At 46.0% G+C, this 20,325-nt stretch overlaps 1 protein-coding gene and 1 long non-coding RNA gene across 2 annotated transcripts in view; both read left to right on the top strand.

Moving 5' to 3' along the window:
* The window catches only part of LOC311631384, a 134,307-nt gene that overhangs the window by 60,695 nt on the left and 53,287 nt on the right, over nt 1–20,325 (top strand). The gene's annotated exons all lie outside the window — the stretch shown is intronic.
* The window catches only part of FAM114A1 (family with sequence similarity 114 member A1), a 60,233-nt gene continuing 53,287 nt past the window's right edge, over nt 13,380–20,325 (top strand). The window contains exon 1 of the mRNA XM_084901066.1: nt 13,380–13,504. The gene's annotated coding sequence lies outside the window, so the exon portion shown is untranslated. The remainder of the gene's footprint in view (nt 13,505–20,325) is intronic.

Here is a 20,325-nt window from a genome sequence, read left to right as displayed (position 1 = left end):
TCCTGATAAATCTCACACCCATCTGACACCATACATAGTTATTAGAATATTGCTATTATATTCCCTATGCTATGCATTACATCCCCGTAGCTATTCTGTAACAACCAATTTGCACTTCTTAATCCCCTCAACTTTTTCACTCGCCCCTCCAAACCCCTTCCCATCTGGCGACCATCAGAATGTTCTCTATATCTATGAGTCTGCTTAGGTTCTGCTTGCTCATTTAGTTTTTTAGAGTCAGTTGTTGATAGATAGTATTTATTGCCATCTTATTGTTCATATTTCTTCTTCCTTTCCTCTTCCTCCTCCTCCTCCTCCTCAGGGGCGACTTCCACAGCTAAGATATTTCTCCCAATTTTTATTCACCACACATGGGTGTTGGACCAGCCCACTCTACATCTCCACCCCTCCTACCAGTCTCAACATGGCTTCTTTTTAATGGCTTCCTCCCCCTCCTCCTCCTCCTCCTCCTCCTCCTCCTCCTCCTCCTCCTCCTCCTCCTCCTCTTCCTCCTCCTCCTCCTCCTCCTCCTCCTCCTCCTCCTCCTCCTCCTCCTCCTCCTCCTCCTCCTCCTTCTTCTTCTTCTTCTTCTTCTTCTTCTTCTTCTTCTTCTTCTTCTTCTTCTAGAATACCCTTAACATTGCATATAATACTGGTGTGGTGATGATGAACCTTTAGCTTTTTTTTGGTCTGGGAAGCTCTTTATCTGTCCTTCAATTCTAAGTGATAGTTTTGCTGGGTAGAGTAATCTTGGTTGTAGGTCCTTGCTTTGTATCACTTTGTGGTTTTTTTTTTTAGTTTGTTCAGTTTGTTTTTTAATCTTTGTTGTTGAGAGTATTACAGATGTCCCTCTTTTATTCCCCCTTTGCCCTCTTCCACCCACTTCCCACCCCACCCCAAGCCTTTGCCACCCTATTGTCTGTGCCCATAGGTAATGGATATCTTATACAATAAAAGGGTAATATGCAAATAGACCAAACAGCAGAATGACCAGTTGCTATAATATGCCCTGACCACCAGGGGCAGATGCACAACACAGGTCAGTATGCTCCCACAGGGAGAGTGCCGCTCAACCACAAGATGGGCTGATGGCTGGCGAGTGCAGAGGCCTACCTCCGCAGCAGCACTAAGGATGTCCAACTGTGGCTTAGGCTGTTCCCCACAGGGATCAGACTTAAGCTGTCAGTAGGACATCCCCCAAGGGCACCCAGACTGTGAGAGGGCAAAGGCCAGGCTGAAGGACTCCCCCCCCCCCCCCCCACACACACACACTGAGTGCACGAATGTCATGCACAGGCCTCTAGTATGCATATAAGATTTTTTGGCTAATCTCTTCCTGCCTCCCCTTCTCCCCTCATTTGTATGCTAAAGTCACTGGAAACAGCTTGGGTGGGCTCAGCTTGGGTGGAGAAGAGTCTCAGGGACTCTCCAGGGTAGGGCAAACAGTGTTAGCTAGATTGATGGAATTTCAGATATGACGCCAGAGTGCCAGCTCTGTGAGGGGAGGTCTTACCAAAGAAAAAAATGGCCTCTACAAGTACATCTATCTGGGAGAAAGCTGACACCCAGCTTTCACCCTGGTGCTGAAACAATTCGGTTTTCCACGTATGTCTCAGGTGCTTTTCAAGCTGCTGCCCCAGTGCTGGAACTCAGAGGGAGTGAGTTCAAGTAAGTTTGTGCATGGGCCCTTTAAGAGGAACTTCCTGGGACTCCAGCAGTCTTCTGTTTCCCTCAGCCTCAGCCTCCACTGGAACCCTGGGCTGGGGAGCCTGCCTCGCTCCTCAGGGGCGACTTCCACAGCTAAGATGTTTCTCCCAATTTTTTTTTTTTTTTTTCACTTTGAAGAGTAATGGTTTATTGTTGTTGTTACAGACTCAGAGCAAAGCTGTATAGACATGCTTACATTGCTTGAGCCAAGGTTAAATATATAATCATTCCAAGGTATTCTAAAAAAATATGTATTTACTGATCAGCCAGCATTCTGAAGCATGAAAAGCATCTCCTTTATGTCATATGAGATTTGGCTTCACACATAGGAAAGTGTGGAAGGAGCCTTTAAGCTCAGTTGGCATTTGTAAGGAACTGTCTGCCTGCACACAGTGCCATCTGTTTACAGTTATTGCCTAGCAAGAGAATATAAGAATCATCCTCTGGTGAACAATCATTTGAGAAGCCATTGCTGTTACATTCTCACTGAGTAGCTGAGTAGCAGAAAAATAGCATTTTGTTAGAAAGCAGAGTGATCTCCCCTTAGAAAAAAACTATGGAATCTTGATTTTCTCCATTCAGAATCAAAGTAACTTCTCGTCGATGCTTAAATTGGATATGACAACCAAAAAAATCAGGTTTACTTCCTTTTTACTTGAACATCTGGAATTATTAGAAATGACTAAAAGGGCTAGAGGGGTGTTTTGAATCTTTATATCCCCTCATCCATAGGTGCACAGTTTATGTTCAGTCTCTTCCCACATTCCCCTCTCCCCTTTTCCCCAAGAATCATCAGTTCACTCCCCTTCCATACCTCTGATTCTATTGTATTCAACAGTTAATACTGTTCATCAGATTTTTTTTTTTTAAATTTCCTTGGTTTTTAGATTCACTTGTTGATAGTTACGTATTTTTTTTTTTTAAATTTCCTTGGTTTTTAGATTCACTTGTTGATAGTTACGTATTTGTTGATAGTTACGTATATCTTTCAGAGTTTTTTTTACACATAATAAGTAGGCAAATATTTGCTGCATTTTTAAAAATAAATTTTTATTGTTCATATTATTACAAGTGTTCCTTTTCCCCCCTTCCCACCCCACCCTCTGCCCTTTCCCCACTCCCCATTGTCCTCATCCATAGGTGCACAGTTTATGTTCAGTCTCTTCCCACATTCCCCTCTCCCCTTTTCCCCAAGAATCATCAGTTCACTCCCCTTCCATACCTCTGATTCTATTGTATTCAACAGTTAATACTGTTCATCAGATTTTTTTTTTTTAAATTTCCTTGGTTTTTAGATTCACTTGTTGATAGTTACGTATTTGTTGTTCATAATTTTTATCTTTATTTACTTTCTCTTCTGAAAGAACCCCCTTCAGCAATTCATATAATTCTGGTTTGGTGGTGATGAACTCCTTTAGCTTTTTTTTATTAGTGAAGCTCTTTATCTGACCTTTGATTCTGAGTGATAGCTTTGCTGGGTAGAGTATTTTTGGCTGTAGGTTCTTACTATTCATCACCTTGAATATTTCTTGCCATTCCCGTCTGGCATGCATGGTTTCTGTTGAGAAATCAGCTGACAATCGTATAGGTGCTCCTTTATAGGTAACCACCTGCTTAGCTCTTGCTGCTTTTAATATTCTCTCTTTGTCCTTTGCTCTTGGAATCTTAATTATGATTTGTCTTGGTGTGGTCCTCTTTGGATTCCTCTTATTTGGAGTTCTGTGTGCTTCCTGGACTTGTAAGTCCAATTCTTTCCCCAGGTGGGGGAAGTTTTCTGTCACTATTTCTTTCAGTATGTTTTCGATATCTTGCTCTCTCTCATCTTCTGGGACCCCCATGATTCTGATGTTGGATCGTTTGAAGTTGTCCCAGAGGTTTCTTACATTACCTTCAATTTTCTGGATTCTCTTGCCTTCTAGCTTCTGCAGAGGAGTGTCTTCTGGCTCTTTATGTTCCAAATCTTTGACTTGATTCTTGCGATCTTCTATTCTGTTTTTAGGACTCTGTATAATATTTTTTATTTCAGACAATGTATTCTTTATTTCTTGTTGATCCCTTAGCATTTCTTGTTGATCCCTTTTCATATCCTCATAGGTCTCATTTATTTTATCGGCCTTTTCTAGGAGTCTCTTGAAAAACCTTATAAGTGTGGTTTTGAACTCTATATCCAGTTGCTTTTTGTCCTCCATTTCTTTCGTTTGTGATCTATTTGGTTTAGGCATTTTCGCAGGCAGCTTTTCTGATGGGGCGGGGTTTCAGGGTGGAGCCTACAGCCTCGGCTTCCGTCAGCCCCGCCCTATGCGACTCCTGAGACTCAGGGTCCTTCAGTACTTGTTGCAAGCACCTCTGAGAGAAAGGTGCCCTCGATTTTCGCCTGCTACCAAACAGTGTAAGCTCTCCCACAATGGGCCCGAAACTGGGGTTCAGTTCAGTTGGAAGTGGAGTTGGAGGTGGCGTTCAGAGCAGTCTGGAACCCCTGTCTCCTTCCCGCCAGGGCAGTCCTACGGCACAGCCGGCCGGCCCTTCTCTGCGCGCTGTGTGCGCGCCTCTGGGACCTCCTTTCACCGCTTTCCCGGGTTCCGCCTTACAGCCCAGCTCCCTCTGGATGAGCCTGGGTCCCCAGGGTCTGGCCTAGAACGGGGGTTCAGAGCAGTTGGGGGCCCAGCAGAGTCCGAGTGTTTATCTCCTTCCCGCTAGGGAACGCCCGCCAGGCACTCGGCCTCCCTCTTCTCCGGCTCCGTCCTCTCCGCGCGCCGGATGTCTCCGTACCTTGGGCTTTTACAGCTCCTCCGTGCTTCCTTCTGGTTTTCTCCTTGCTTCTCGTTGTAGAATTTCCAGTCAGTTGACTTTCCTGTAGTTCTGGGTAATGTCCATTTTATATTTTAGTTGTATTTTATTGAAATTGTTGCGTGCGGCTGCGGCTAGGTGCGTACCCGAGCAGCCATCTTGGATTCTCCTCGTTTCTCCCAATTTTTATTCACCACACATGGGTGTTGGACCAGCCCACTCTACATCTCCACCCCTCCTACCAGTCTCAACATGGCTTCTTCTTTAATTCCATAGTTTTAGGGCTTCCATTCAGCCAGATTTCAGGTGATTCTGAATGATGGTTCTGTAGTTCAGCTGTAATTTTGATATGATTATGAGACAAGGAGAGTGCCTGGTTTACCTCTAGAATAATTTTAGAATGATGTTGTCACGTGTACTCAAAAAGAAGTCTGGAGGCTTTGGCTGGAAATAATTGATAAAATTTATTAAAGGGTCTTAGAGTTTAGAAAAACCCACAAGTGTTCCAAAGAAGAAAGAAAAGTTCAAAGTTCTCAGGCTACTTCAAACAAGAATCGCATCATTTCCTCAATGCCTCAACATACTTGATTTCAGTAATTTAGCAGCTTGATCATAGTGATTCCATTTTATTCCTTCACTCTATTTTTCAATATAAACGAGGGTTGATACAAAAAGAAGGTGTCTGGATTATCAGAGACTTCAGGCAGCCAGACTTCCCTATTCCTAACACTTTCCACTTACTTGAGGTTCTGCAAAGAACTGAACATACGTGTAAAATAACCATTCTATAATTAATCCCAGTCTTCATTGTTACTGAAAGCAAGCATTAATTCATTGTTGCAAAAAAGCAAGGTAAGGCCCTACAGTTTGACCCATGACAGAGTTGAATATCTGGCAAGAATCACTTCTGCTTTCAGGAGGAAGGAAAAGACCAGCTTCTTACCATTCATTCTTACTCATCAAACATAAGAGGAAGTCTTCTCAGGCCTAAGGAGGGCCAGTAAATAGATGGCCAGCCAAAGGAGACAGTGAGAGAGCAGTGCCTGTCTGTGACACGGGGAAGCCAGATTTGGAAAAAGGTAGAGGGGAGAGGGGCCAGGTGTGGCTTTGAGGAAAATTCAAGCAACACTGGACTAATGTCTTTGTGAGCACACACACACACACACACACACACACACACATCACTGCAGATATGGTCACATCTCACAGTGACTTTAACAAATGCTCGTTAGGGTGTTGCATAATAATGTTGGTTTGGGGGAACAAGGAGACTATTCTTGTTGCAGCTGTTGTAATTCTGAGAAGTATCTTTCAGAAGATGACAAAAATCAGGAAATGTGGAAGAGAGCACAGCCAACAATCAGACAGTACTGGGCTGACCATGTTCACGATGACCGGTACGAGCTGTGTGGCCCTGGCTGCACAAGTTGCTTAACCTCACAGAGAAACTTTTTATTCGTCCACAAAATGTGTGTGAGAACTTGTGATTTGTAGGGGAGATAATGAGTATAACGTGGCTGCAACAGTGACTGATACAGAAGAGAAGTCATTATACAAAGGACTTCTATTGCAAGCTTTACCTTTTGCATTCTGTGGTGGAAAGACTTTAGGAAATACTTTTAAAAAATAACAAAGTACAGAACAATATGGAGAGTGTGACAGCATTTCTATAAAACCTTGTCTGTGCCGAAACCGGTTTGACTCAGTGGTAGAGCATCGGTCTGTCAACCGAAGGGTCCCAGGTTCAATTCTGGTCAGGGGCATGTACATTGGTTGCGGGCACATCTCCGGTAAGGGGTGTGCAAGAGGCAGTTGGTCAGTGTGTTTCTCTCTCATAGATGTTTCTAGCTCTCTATCTCTCTCCCTTCCTCTCTGTAAAAAATCAATAAAAATGTATTTTAAAAAAATTTTAAATAAAAAGAAAACCTTGTCTGTAAGTCATTTGCATAGGTGATCTTAACTCGAGCCTCATAAAAGTGCTATAAGATAACCATCATTATCTCTGCTTAAGGTGGAAGAGGAGTAGCAGTTAGTTAACTGTCCAAGGTTGCACCACTGGCCAGGGGTGAGTTGGAGGCTTGAACCCAGATGCAACCTATCCACTGGGTCTGTATGCTTCAGCATTACACCATGGTGCCTTAGAAGACAACACATGTTCTCATAAGACTCACTCAGAAGATACAGGGAGAGAGGGAGAGAGCAGCAGGCCATTCTGAAAACAGGCAGAAATTAGAATTTTGCAGCCACAAGTAGAGAAATGCGTAGGACCCCCAGAATCTAGTGGTCCTGCCAACACCTTGGTTTGGGACTTCGGCTTCCCAAAAAATTATAAGAGACAGGACAGGACATTGTAGATATCACTCAAAATATACAAGACAAATTACATGGATAATTTAGATATTAAATGTTGATATTAAAACCAAAATTTTCTGCTGCATTAAAAAAAAAAAAAGACAAGTCACAGTTTGGAAAAGATATTTGTAATACATATAGCCATAAAGGATTAATATACAATATATATGAAGAATTTCCACAAATCAATAAGAAAATGACTAACAAGCCCAATGAGAGGATTAGCAAAGAATATAAACAGATGGGTAACAGAAAAGGAAATGGAAATAGCTCAAACATATGATAAGGAAAACATCCTCATTGGGGTATGGGAAATACAAATTAAGACAACCAGGAAACACCATTGTACACCCCTGAAATGGACAAAAATTAAAATATCTAATAATATCAGATGTTGATCAGAATGTGAGGAAACAGCTGCCCAACATGTCCAGAGATTCCCATTTCAATTGCGTGGGATGGGGCCAGGCATCGAATTATTTTAAAAGCTCTTCAGGTGATTTCACTCCAACACGGTGAGCATCAGTGCACCCTGAGGCCTAAACTCTGTCCTGAACACACTGCCCTCTAGTGGTCCCTATTTTTCAACAGCATCCTTCTCAGGGCCTGGAGGTGAGACAGGTATCCTCAGTTCTCAGCTGCTACTTCCAGATCACTGTTTCTTCCTCCAACCTTGAAACTTACCCTTCCTGAGTGCAGTCCTCCCCAGAGCTTCATCATTCCCTCAGTCTTCTTTTACACTACTCACTGTCTAAGTCCAACACCATCCCAACCATAATTCTAGCGACTTCAATAGTTATGTAGAAAGTCCTTCATTCCCATGGCTTCTTAGTTCTTTGATAGTTTCTTTCCTAATGACTTTTTCCTGCAACCTACTTCAGTCATGCTGTCCCCTATTATAACCTAGACTAGAGGCCCAGTACACGGGGGAGGGAGGGTGTCCTTCAGCCCACCCTAATCTGAGACTCGAGGGATGTCTGACTGCCCTCTCATAATTCAGGACTGCTGGCTCCCAAATGCTCACCTGCCTGCCTTCCTGATTGCCCCTAACTGCTTCTACCTGTCAGCCTGATCACCCCCTGCTTGATGCCTAACTGCTTCCTTGCCAGCCTGTTTGCCCCTAACTGCCCTCCCCTGCAGGCCTGGTACCCCCAACTGCACTCCCCTGTAGGCCTGGGTACCCCCCAACTGCCCTCTCTGCAGGCCCAGTTGCCCCCAACTTATCTCCTCTGACATCTTGGTCACCCCTAAGTGCACTCCCCTGCAGGCTTATTGCCACCAACTGCCCTCCCTTGCAGGCCTGGTCCCTCCCAACTGCCTCCTCTGCTAGCCATCTTGTGGCAGCCATCTTTTGTCCACAAGGGGGCAGGATCTTTGACCACATGGGGGCAGCCATCTTGTGTGTTGGAGTGACAGTCAATTTGTATATTACTCTTTTATTAGATAGGATAGAGGCCTGGTGCAGGCTGGTTTGCCCTAAAGGGTGTCCCGGATCAGGGTAGGGGTTCCCTTGGGGCATGGGGCAGCCTGAGCAAGGGGCCTGTAGTGGTTTGCAGGCCAGCCACATCCCCCAGTGACCCAAGCAGAGGCCCTGGTATCTGGGATTTATTTATCTCCTATAATTGAAACTTTGTAGCTTTGAGTGGAAGCCTGTGCCTGCCAGGGTGTGGAAAAAGCTAGGCTTCCTCCATTGCTGGGGAACCCCAAGCTTCCTGCTTGCTCCGTGGCCACAGCTATCTTGGTTGGGGTTAATTTGCATAGTTGCTCCTGATTGGCTAGTGGGCGTGGCTTGTGGTGCAGCAGAGTGATGGTTAATTTGCATATTACTCTTTTATTAGATAGGATATCATTATTACCAATGGCTCTACCCTCTCTATGATCTCAATAGCCAGACTCCCACTTTCCAACTACCACCTCCAACTGTTTCCCTCTGGTGCCAACAATTCCCTAGCTCCACTGCACTGGACTGAAAGATTATGACCCATACTTTCAACCATCCCTCTGCATTCACCACAGCTACCTTATTCTTCTTACCTCAATCCAGGTTAAATCCAGTTTACCACTGGACTACATTGAGCCTGAGCAGCTAAATGTAGTTAGAGAGAATACACACCCATGATGACTATCACACTTAAAATTCATGCCTGGGTCCCCACCTCAAGAGGGAGCAGCAATATTACTTGTTCTACTCCCCTTCCCTAGCCCATTGACTCCCCCAGTCTCCTATTTTCCACATCTTTTTCTCTTTTACACTTTTAACATCTTCTTCCCTTTCTCACTCTGAGCTGATGATGTTTCAATTTTTACAAAGAAAATAGCTGCAACCAGAAGCGCATTTCCATATGTGTATTACATGCCATTCAGTTGGCTCTGAGTCCAACTCTATGGCAATACTATGACTGAGTGGTGTCCACAATGTCCTGTCCTCAACAGACTCGCTCAGCTCCTGTAGACTCAGGCCTATAGCTTCTTTCATGGAGTCACTCCTTCTCCTACTTGGTCTTCCTTTTTTTCCTGCTGTCTTCTATTTTCCCAGCATGATGGTCTGGGAAGTAAGATGTGCCCAAAGTAAGCTTTTTCATTTTTTGCCTCCAGTGATGTTTCAGGCTTAATTTGCTCTAGAACCCATTTGTTCATCTTCCTGGCTGCCCGAGGTATCTGTAGAGCTCTCATCTAACATCGTATTTCAAACAAACTTGTTTTCTCCCTATCAGCCTTCTTCACCGTCCAGCTTTTGCTTCATACATAGTAATTGGGAATGTAAGGGTGTGGGTGATCTTAGCCACATCCTCCCAGCAAAACTCTATTAGCCTATCTGAACCTGTTCTCCCTGTACTCCTGAATAAACTCTCTGTGTCAAGAGCCAGTTCCTTCCCATTCGAGCACTCCTGCTTATCTACGCAAGCAAATCACTCTTGCTATTAGCCTGTCTACTGCATCACCATCTGTCTCTTCCAGTGTATAATTCCAATTAGCCTATAATGCTACAATTTCCCCATATTTGAAAATACATTCCTTCCTTTGAAGCTACAACATCTTCCTCTTTGATTCTCTCTTTACACCAGAACTCCTTGAAAGAGTTGTTTTACTCACTGTCTCTCATTATTTTCTTCCCATTCTCTCAACCCCTCTCCAATTACATTTCCTTCTCCATCATTCCAAATAAATGGCTCTTTTCAAGATCAATAATGATCTCGACATTGCCAAGTCCAAGGGTCATTTCTCAATTTTGCTCTTAGCTGTACTATCAGCAGCATTTAACACAGTTAAAAGATTATGAAAACTTTCCTACTTGGCTACTGCTACCCTATACTCTCCTCTACTCCCACACACCTCTTTCCCAAATTTCCTGCGAAATCACTGGTATTTCTTCCCAGTGTGCTTCTCAGTCCTCAGTATCTCTCTGACATGAAACACCCAAGATGGTCCCTAACCACATTTGCTCTTACTCATCATTCTGTTGTCCCTGTAGACTCTATATCCTGCTTTATTCCACCACCGGATAGGGCCCTTCTCTCCTTCAATAGACTGTAAGTTCTCGGAGGGCAGGGCTTTGCATTGCTCCTTATTGTATTCCCAGCATGTAGAATAGGTCTAGGCACAGAATACAAGTTTTGTCGGATAACTAATAGAACCACACTGGAGGACAATTTCACAATATTAGTAAAGGTGACCTGGCTACTCCATGTCCAGTCTGAGATACAAAAAACATAGACAAAGATGGCTGGCCATTGCAACACTATATGTAATAGTGAAGCATGAAACACATTAAATGTCCATTTATTGGGGGATGGATAAATTGTGGCATAGTCACACAGCGGAATTCCATAAAGACTTTGAAATAATGGACTAGAGCTACATGTATAAACATGAAGTTATAAAAAATGTAATATCCTCTATAATAAAAGCCTAATAGGCTAAGTGTCCATTCATCCAGTTGACATAATATGCTAATGATATGTTAAGGCCCCTCAAACGCTCGTTATGACATGCACTGACCACCATGGGGGAAATGCTCTGACCAGCAGGTGAGCTTGCTGCTGGGGTCTGGCCAATCAGGACTGAGCAAGACAGGCCAGAAACTCCCTGGGGCCCTCCCACAGTCCTTCCCTGTTTGACCAACCTCCCACATCCCTCCTTGGCCCCCATCGTGCACTGGTGGGGTCCCTTGGCCTGGCCTGTATCTTCTCACAATCCAGGACCCCTCAGGGGATGTTGGAGAGGCAGTTTCAGTCCAATTCCGCAGGCCAGTCTGAGGGACCCCACTAATTTGTGCACCAAGCCTCTAGTCCTATATACTGTAATAAAAGCCTAATATGCAAATTGTCCCCTCAACCGGAAGTTTGACCAGGAGCTGGACCACTCGCTATGACATGTGCTGACCACCAGTGGGCGGTGTGGAACACTTCAGGTGTTGGCAATGTGGTGCTGGCAGCGGACAGCAGTGGAGGTGCTGTGGGCCCCAATGGGCCCCGACAAGAGCGAGACTTTAGCAGGATGGTGGAGCAGGTGAGCAGGTGGCACCAGGCCAAGGCGGGTGCGAGTGGAGCCGATTGCCCTGCTGATCACCCTGCAGGTGGTGGCAGTGGGGGGTGGGGTGACAGGGACAGAGGTGCGGGGAGAATGCCGGTGTCCGAAGGGCAATAGCCCCGATGAATAGCCCCACAGACAGCAACCATCTGTCACCGCCACCAGTGGCAGCCCTGATCTCCTGATCCTGAGCTGGGACAGGGAACTGGGGGTGGGTGGCAGCAACCAACTTCCTGCAACATCCAGTGGTGCGGGGAGGACAGGCAGGGGAGGGTGTGACCTCTTGCTGGCTACCTGGGGGCTGGGGTGACAGGGACGAAGGTGCGGTGAGAATGTGGGGTGTCCGCAGAGCTCTCTCTCACTTCCCCTGTTACCCTCCCCCAGGACACCAGGATGCCAGGGCTTGCACACAGGGAAAGCCCCATGCTCAGGTGCCTGGTGCCAGGGAGGAGCCTGCCCTGCATCCGTGCGGTTTCTTCCAGGTTCAGGCTCTCCCCCAGGCAGGGATGTCTGTGTGTATGGGGCACCAAAGGACACCTATCACACCTGAAACACAATTTGCTAACACTCACAATTGCAGAGCTCAGGAAGAATCACTGTTTTTAAAACTATCATTTCCCTGACATATAAATATACTTACATATAAATATACATGCCTCTCCTGGGCTTCCCCTGCCCTCCGCTTAATATTTGCCTATGGCCTTCTTTTCATGTCAACGAATTGGATGTACAGATATAGTTTTTAATGGCTACAGTGCTGTCCCTGACTGCTTGACATTACTGTGGTTTACTTCACCAACCCTTTATCATGGGGCAGGCTGTTTCCGGTTACCCCTGGCATCAACAACTACAGTGAACATAAAATTGCTTATTTGACTGTTTACTTAGGACACATTCACAGACATGGAACTCCCAGCCCAAAGCTCATTCACTTGAATTTTGGTCCACATTTCCAAATTGACTTTCCAGAAAGTGCTTCTGTCTGTTTAGCCCATTGGTTTTAAATCAGATTACACTGCCACAAATGGGGTAAGAGAAAACTATTCAACCGCCTCAGCAAATTGCAAACTCTTGCTGAACTTGAGGGACCCCTTCCCCAGCATGACTGTCTGTGGGCTTTTCAGGACACTTTGGAAAGGAGAGATCAACCAAAGGTAAGGTGACCAGATGTCCCGCTTCTGGCGGGACAGTCCCGATTTTTAACAATTTGTCCCACGTCCTGCGGGATGTCTGGTCACCTTAACAAAGGACTTATATGCATGCATATGGACACAGAAAACATGGGGGGTGGCGGCATGAATGGGAGGTGGGGGGTAATGGGAGAATAAGGACACAGTATGTAATCAATAAAGAAATTTTATAAAAATTAAAAAGAAAGAAGGAGCCGAAACCGGTTTGGCTCAGTGGATAGAGCGTCAGCCTGCGGACTGAAAGGTCCCAGGTTCGATTCCGGTCCAGAGCAGGTACCTTGGTTGCAGGCACATCCCCAGTAGGGGGTGTGCAAGAGGCAGCTGATTGATGATTCTCTAATTCTCTATCTCTCTCTCTTCCTCTCTGTAAAAAATCAATAAAATATATTATAAAAAACAAAGCTAGAAAGTAGCAGAGCTGAGGTTGCTGAGGCACATATACAGTTCTTAAAGAGAGAGAGAGAGAGAGAGGGAGGGAGGGAGGGAGGGAGGGAGGGAGGAAGGAAGGAAGGAAGGAAGGAAGGAAGGAAGGAAGGAAGGAAGGAAGGAAGGAAGGAAGGAAGGAAGAAGGAAAGAGATCTGGCGCCTGCCTTCCCCCCCCCCCCCCCATCCCCCCCCCCCCGCCCCCTCCGCAGGGACAGAGCTGGAAAAGCAAAGTTTCCCAAGCAGGTGGGAGGTGCAGCGGGGACCCTCCCGGCTCAGGGAGGGGCGCGCCTTGCCGCCCCCAGCGCTCCGGGGTTGGGGCGGACACAGGGGGCGGGGCGGGCACATGGGGCGGGGCCAGCCCTGGGCGGACCGCGGGACGGGGCGGGACGGGGCGGGCAGCTCGGCCGGGTCCCCCTCCGGCCCGCCCTCCGGCCGCGTCCCCGCCAGCCCTGCCGACGTGGCGGGGCGGGACCGGACCGCGGGCGCTCCCGCCGCACTCGGCCGCCAGAGCGGTAAGAGCCCCCGGCGCCCTTCCCCGGGCGGGACGGCGGGTGGTGGGGAGCCCCTCCGGGTCCTGCCTCCCGAAGTCCGCTCGCTGTGCTGGGGGAAACCTGCGGCGGGGACTGGGCGCCGCGCGCGGGACCGGAGGAGCCGGGCTGGAGGGTGAAGTCCAGCAGGGCGGCGCGGGCGGGGCGGCCGAGGGCCCTGCGTGGGTGCGGGCGTGTGAGTGTGTGTGTGTGAGTGTGTGTCGCTCGGGTCCACGCTCATGCACACACCCACACGCCCGCGCTCCGGCTCTGCACCCTCGGCCGCCGGGACCCTCCGCGGAGCCTGATGCATCCAGTCCCAGCAACGAGCAAGTCTGAGAAAGTTTCCCAAGGTCCCGGGGCGGAGGCCCCGACGGGCTGCAGGGTCTGGGCAGCTAGGGGCGCAGAGGGAGCGGTTCTGGCAAGAAGGGGGGAATGGGGGAAGGGGGAGAGACTCCTTGAGGTTTGCCTACCCTTGGACTTGGAAAACCGAGTGCAGGCCCTGACTTCCCACCAGAGCTCATCATTCCCTCCCTGAGACAGACCCATGTCCTTCCTGCCTTCCACCCCAGCCAACATCCTAAACTGACATCGCCCGGACTCACAGCCCTTGGGGTTGAGTCCGACCCTCTAGCCCAGCCCCATCCACCCACCCTTTCTCTCCTCCCTGGAATGGGGTATTTCCTCTCACATCAGGCACCTGAACTTCATTGCCCATTCCTACAGTAGGAAGACGGTTCTATAGGCTGTGAGATTTCTGATCCTGCCCTAACCGATCCCATCAGTTACCAGCCTAAACATCTTGAAAGATTACAAACAGGTGGCTTTTAAAATCCATGTCTCTTGAACTCCCGAATAGCTCAGCAACCCAAGGACCCTGAGGGTGAGAAAGGCGTTCTCCTTGCTGCCCTCTTTTCTTCCTGGTGGCCCCTTTCCCACCTCATTTATATCCACCCCGTACTCTCTCCTTCCTTTCCTCCGTCAAAATCTGAGCTCAGGAAAGGATGATACGCTCTTTACATCGCGAGCTTTAAGCAAAGGCACGGACCTTTCAGGGTGGAATTTGAGGCGTAAGGGAGCCAGGGCAGAAGGAATGTGAGGGTGGGAGGGGGCCTCCCTGAATCTCAGCGACTCAGTCCATAGAAGCAGCCATTTATTTATCAGACAGGCTTAAATCAAGCATTGTTCCTCTTACATCAACACCGGACAGTATATGTAACTTCGGTAAATATTTGAGGACAATAAACCAAGCGAGGTGCTTGTTGGTCTCAGCCCCAGAGGAGGCGGTGACAAACATTGCACTATTCCATTAAGTGCAATAGAAGCAGCACATAAAAGTATTGCAGAAATAGAGAAGAGGCAGCCATTTAATTCTTCGGAAGGAGCAGGGCACGTGAAGGAAAGTTTCGGAGTAAAAGGTGACATTAGGCGTCGAGAAACAAACAGGAGTTGGAGGCAGGGCCTCCTGGGCAGAGGAGCCAGCCTAAGCAAAGGCAGAGAGGTGGGATGGTTTAGGAGCCTCTGATGGAAAGTCTGGTGAGGCAGGCGTCAGGGTGTGCTGAGAGCTGAGGAGGTAGAGAGAGCGTCTGGAGCTGGATTCTGAGGGGCCGCTGATGCTGTGCAAAGGTGCTTCTAAGCTAGAAAACAAATGATTCCCTTCTATGTTTCAGAAAAACGTCTGGCAGACACATGGGGCCAGGCATGTTACGAACGGATTAGGAACCTCTCTTCCAGAGTTGTTGTTCCTGGGCCTTTGCTGACCGGCACTTTTTAAAATTGTGTTACCAAATTCTTGTTTTTATTTTTTTTATTTGTATTGATTTTTTTTTTTTTTTTTTACAGAGAGGAAGAGAGAGGGATAGAGAGTTAGAAACATCGATGAAAGAGAATCATCGATCAGCTGCCTCTTGCACACCCCCTACTGGGGATGTGGCCACAACCAAGGTACATGCCCTTGACCGGAATCGAACCTGGGACCTTTCAATCTGCAGGCTGACCCTCTATCCACTGAGCCAAACTGGTTTTGGCTGTGTTACCAAATTCTTGTTTTGCCAAATGAAGCCATTAAAAAGAAATCCATCCACTGCATCACTGTTTCATAAAAATGAAAGACAGTTTAATCCCAAGGAAAGCTAAATTTGGAAAATGAAGGCAGTCCTTTACATCTAATAAATTTAGATTGATGAAAAATACTGGCTACCTTGTCCTCATTTTTCTCTGTCATCAGCCTGGTGTTTGAGAACAAAGTATTGGGATCATCTTGTCCAGCCTTATTCTACAGAGCAGGAAGTGAGGAAGCCCAACAGAGTGAGTGAGGACACGCACAAAGGGACGGAGGGACAGGACACAGCTCTTCCCACCTCATAATCCCATCCCTCCCACCATCCTAGTCCTCCAGGTGGCCTCTTGGCCCGGCCACCCAGATGCCCCTCCTGAGCATGCAGATTCATTTCTGATGCTGGACATTTGCATATGCTCTTATCCCATCATGCCTAAAACCATTCAGATATATTTTGAAGGTCCCCCCACCTTGCACGAGGTCAGTCTAGTTCACCTTTCCCTTACTTGAGATGCTGTTTTACATCATTATTTAAGTAGTTATTGTTAGCTGAATTCATTTCCTGGGCCTTCAGTGACCAGGAATAAACTAAATGGATTATTCATTTTCTGAAGGATAGTAATCACGTCTTCTGTTGTAAAGTTATTTTTGGAACTGTGATGCTGCTACCCCAATCCATAGCATCGTTCTGGGAGCGTGTTAGGTAATGATTGCATGTACTTGTGAAAAAACTAACTTATTCCCAGCCACAAAGGCTCCTTTATACGCCCCCTTCCTCTCCTGGGAGTCACTGAAGAAGCCTCCTTGTTTCTGCGGGCGGAGTCTCCCCAGCATCAAAGCCGCGGATCAATGCTCTTGACCATGAATCCGGAGAGATTCTGGAGTTGGACTGCCTCTGGGCGCCCAGGCAGGGCGGAGGCCGTCCTGGAAAGCAGGGTGTGCACCACTGCTGTGGTCCGGGTGGATGCCATCCGTCACTGCTCAGAAACAGCTGTGTTCAGAACTCACAGTTTCTGATGATTTCAGACGAAAGGAGAGAGTCTTAAAAAATGATTGCGTCTCTCCTGTTATAATAACACCCAGAGTAGATAAAGGTCCACCAAAACAAACAAAAAAGACCTCTCTTGTGTTGGATTTGGTTTAGGGGAGACGTAGACCTGTAAGAGGTAGAAGTAAAGCGATTAGAGATGTTGTACAATTGGAAGTTAAAGTAGGGCTGGATAGTATTAGCGCCCATTTTTACTGTATAAACAGGTGTAAAAATAGAGTCCTTCTGAAATTTATAAGTTGTCCGTAAACATTTTTAATAGTATCAGTTCAAATACTCGACTTCTTGGCGTTGTGTTGCTGGTTGAAGGCAGAGCAGGGGCAGAGAAGAGAGATTTTGTTGAGCAGTTTTTCTGGAATTGAGGTGAGCTGACCTAAGGCAGTTTGGCCATTAGAGATGAGGGAGGGCTGTAGGTTTCCGCCTGTGTAAACCTCCTCACCAAGAGAGTGGTGTTGCCACAAAGTTCTCAGAGTTCTGCCGCTCACTCGCATGGAGGCTACCCACGGGGCTCAGTTATACAGCTCATTCCTGGAGCCTGATGATGTCCTCGCTCTGTCCTTTTGGACTCAGGGAACCTCTTCAGCTTCAGGTTTCGTGTTCTCCCCAAATCAGCTAGAATAGTGGTTGGCAAACTGTGGCTCGCGAGCCACATGCTGCTCTTTGGCCCCTTGAGTGTGTGGCTCTTTCATAAAATACCATGGCCTGGGCGAGTCTATTTTGAAGAAGTGGTGTTAGAAGAAGTTTAAAAAATTTGGCTCTCAAAAGAAATTCCAATCGTTGTACGGTTGGTATTTGGCTCTGTTGACTACTGAGTTTGCCGACTACCGAGCTAGAAGAACTAGAAAAATAATACTCCACAGGGCAACCAGCTGCTGGGCTCAGTCAGTTGTGTGCCCTGATAAGGGAAGGGCAGAAAGAACCTGTCCGTTACTTCTTGCCAGTCACCTACCTTAAGCCCCATTGCCATTTCATCAGTGAAAATGATTTCTAATATCCCTTATGCTAATTAGCAAACCCTGGAGTACCTATCCGAGAGGGTGAAAGTTGAACCCTCTCAAGAGGTGAACTCTCAGTTACAGATATTGAAATGCTAACTGACGACCTCTGGCGAGCATATTCCTGAATAGGGGGCTTCAGATGTCAACGCACCACTGCCAGGGCATAAATGACAAATAACTCGCACATTTGGCATCTGGTGTGTGCTGAAGTATTTTAGCATGGTGAATGGTCTCATAACACATTTAGGGTAGAGCACACAGGACAGAGCTCATAATGCCTTTTATTTGCCCACAAATGTTTATCACAACCAGGTTTATGTTCCTGCTTATAGAAAAGTGAAATAGTTTGGAGCTTCTTAATAATCCAGGTAAATGATAAGCATTTTCAAATTATCTTATAAAGAAAATAGACAGTGTCGGTGACCAGCTATTGATGAAACCAAAACTAGGGATAAAAGTGATGTCTCAACATCATTTACTCATAGACCCATTCTCCTGTGGTCCTGCCCCTAGGATCCAGATGAGGAGAGGATAAATTAGAATGGAGAACTCTTTAGGCCACGGCAGTCAAGCAGTGTCCTAGCCCCGTGATCGGCAAACTGCGGCTCAAGAGCCACATGCAGCTCTTTGGCACCTTGAGTGTGGCTCTTCCACAAAATACCACAGCCTGGGCGAGTCTATTTTGAAGAAGTGGTGTTAGAAGAAGTTTAAGTTTAAAAACTTTGGCTCTCAAAAGAAATTTCAATCGTTGTACTGTTGATATTTGGCTCTATTGACTAATGAGTTTGCCGACCACTGGCCTAGGCCTTAAGTCAGCAAACATTGTCTAAAGGGCCAGATAAATAATATTTTAGGCTTTGGACTTTGTGGGCCATATGGTCTCTGTTGCAACCATTCAACTCTGAGAAGCCATAGGCAGTACATAAACATATGAGCATGTCTGTGTCTCAATAAAACTTTATTTACCAAAACAAAAGGAGGGCGAGATTTAGCCAGCAGGCTGTGGTTTGCCAACTTCCATCCTAAGCCAATCCTGACCACATTTTCACAAACATCTTAGAAGTTTCCAAATGACAATGTCTTTCAAGTAGCCTCCCTCAGTCTGCCCCCTCCATGAACCACAGTAACTGCCCTTTTCTGTACAGCAGCCTTGTATCATGCTTTAGTGTTTCAACTAGGAATTGATCATACTTATTGACAGACCATCTCCAACCTTGATTATCCTGGGTAATTGGGGACATCTGGGTGTCATTAAATGCAACACAAAAGTTAAGAGGAAGATCTAATGTTAATGATAAGACCACACGTTTCCTTTTGGCCAGGAAGAGATGTCCAACTGGCCATTAGAACTACTTATCAAGAGCTAGAATTTCATATATATTTCATCTTAGTAATTAAGATGTAATTTATGTACCATAAAATTCGCATACTACAAAATTCACTATTTGTATATATATTATTGATTTCAGAGAGTCAGGCAGAGGGAGATAGAAACATCAATGGTGAGAGTCATTGATCAGCTGCCTCCTTCATGCCCCCTCCTGGGGATCAAGCCCACAACCCAGGCATGTGCCCTTGACCAAAATTGAATCTGGAACCCTTCAATCCTCAGGCTGACATTCTGTCCACTGAGCCAGACCGACTAGGGCACAGAATTCACTCGTTTAAGGTGTATACCATTCAGTGGTTTTCAGGATATTCACACAGTTGTACAGCCATTATCACTACCTAATTTTAAAACATGTTCATCACCCAAGAAAGAAATCTGTACCCATTAGCAGTCACTCCTCATTTCCTCTCCCTTCAGCCTCTGGAAACCACTAATTTACTTTCTGTCTCCATGGACTGGATAGACATTTGAGATTCAAGACATGGAAGTGTTGTGATAAACAGAAAGGAACGTGCTTCACCAAAGGGGAGGATGTAGCAGGAAAAGGAAATAGCCAGACTACTGCTCTTTGAGGGTTTATGAGGGCTGGGGAAATGAGTTCTTTCTAAGTTACAATACACTACCAGGTGGCCAGTATGTTAACTAGCGTCTCACATACCATGGTTTTATTTACTTTCCTTAGATTTGACCAATTGGTAAACACCATGGTCAACAAAAATGCCCATTGATTTGCCTGAGACTTGGCTTCTTGTGTAGCGAGAACACTGTCTTCATTATATATATATATATATATATATATATATATATATATATATATATATATTATCTTGAACTAGCTTTCTAGATCTGTGCTATCCAATAAGGTAGCCACTAGCCATATAGCCCTTTGTAGAATTAAATTTTTAATTATTTAAAATAGAATAGACAATTATGTGATACCATAATCAATAAAATTAAAAAATAATAAATAAAACAGAATAAAATTTAAAATGTATTAAACAAAATGAATTAAATAAAATTAACATTTTAAATATGTCAGTAACCAGATTTCACATGCTCAGTAGCCACATGTGTCTATTATCTACCACACTGGTTGGTGCAGATATAAAACAGTTTCATCATCAGAAAAAGTTCTATTGAACCGTGAGGTTCTACATGATATCTACATGATAATGAGTTTTCTGCTTCCCAGGTTGTTTTGTAATGGCTTACTACAACACTTCTTTCCTTCCCGTTTTATCCTCATGCATCCCTGTTTAAATTATTGTTGGGTACCAGGCCTTCACCAACTGGTACCCAACAAAGCATACT

This window comes from Pipistrellus hanaki, assembly GCF_964339955.1.
Source record: "Pipistrellus hanaki genome assembly, chromosome: 1".
Classification (NCBI taxonomy): Eukaryota; Metazoa; Chordata; class Mammalia; order Chiroptera; family Vespertilionidae; genus Pipistrellus; species Pipistrellus hanaki.
Note: the sequence above shows the minus strand (reverse complement) of the source record. Positions and strands in the feature narration are given on the sequence as shown.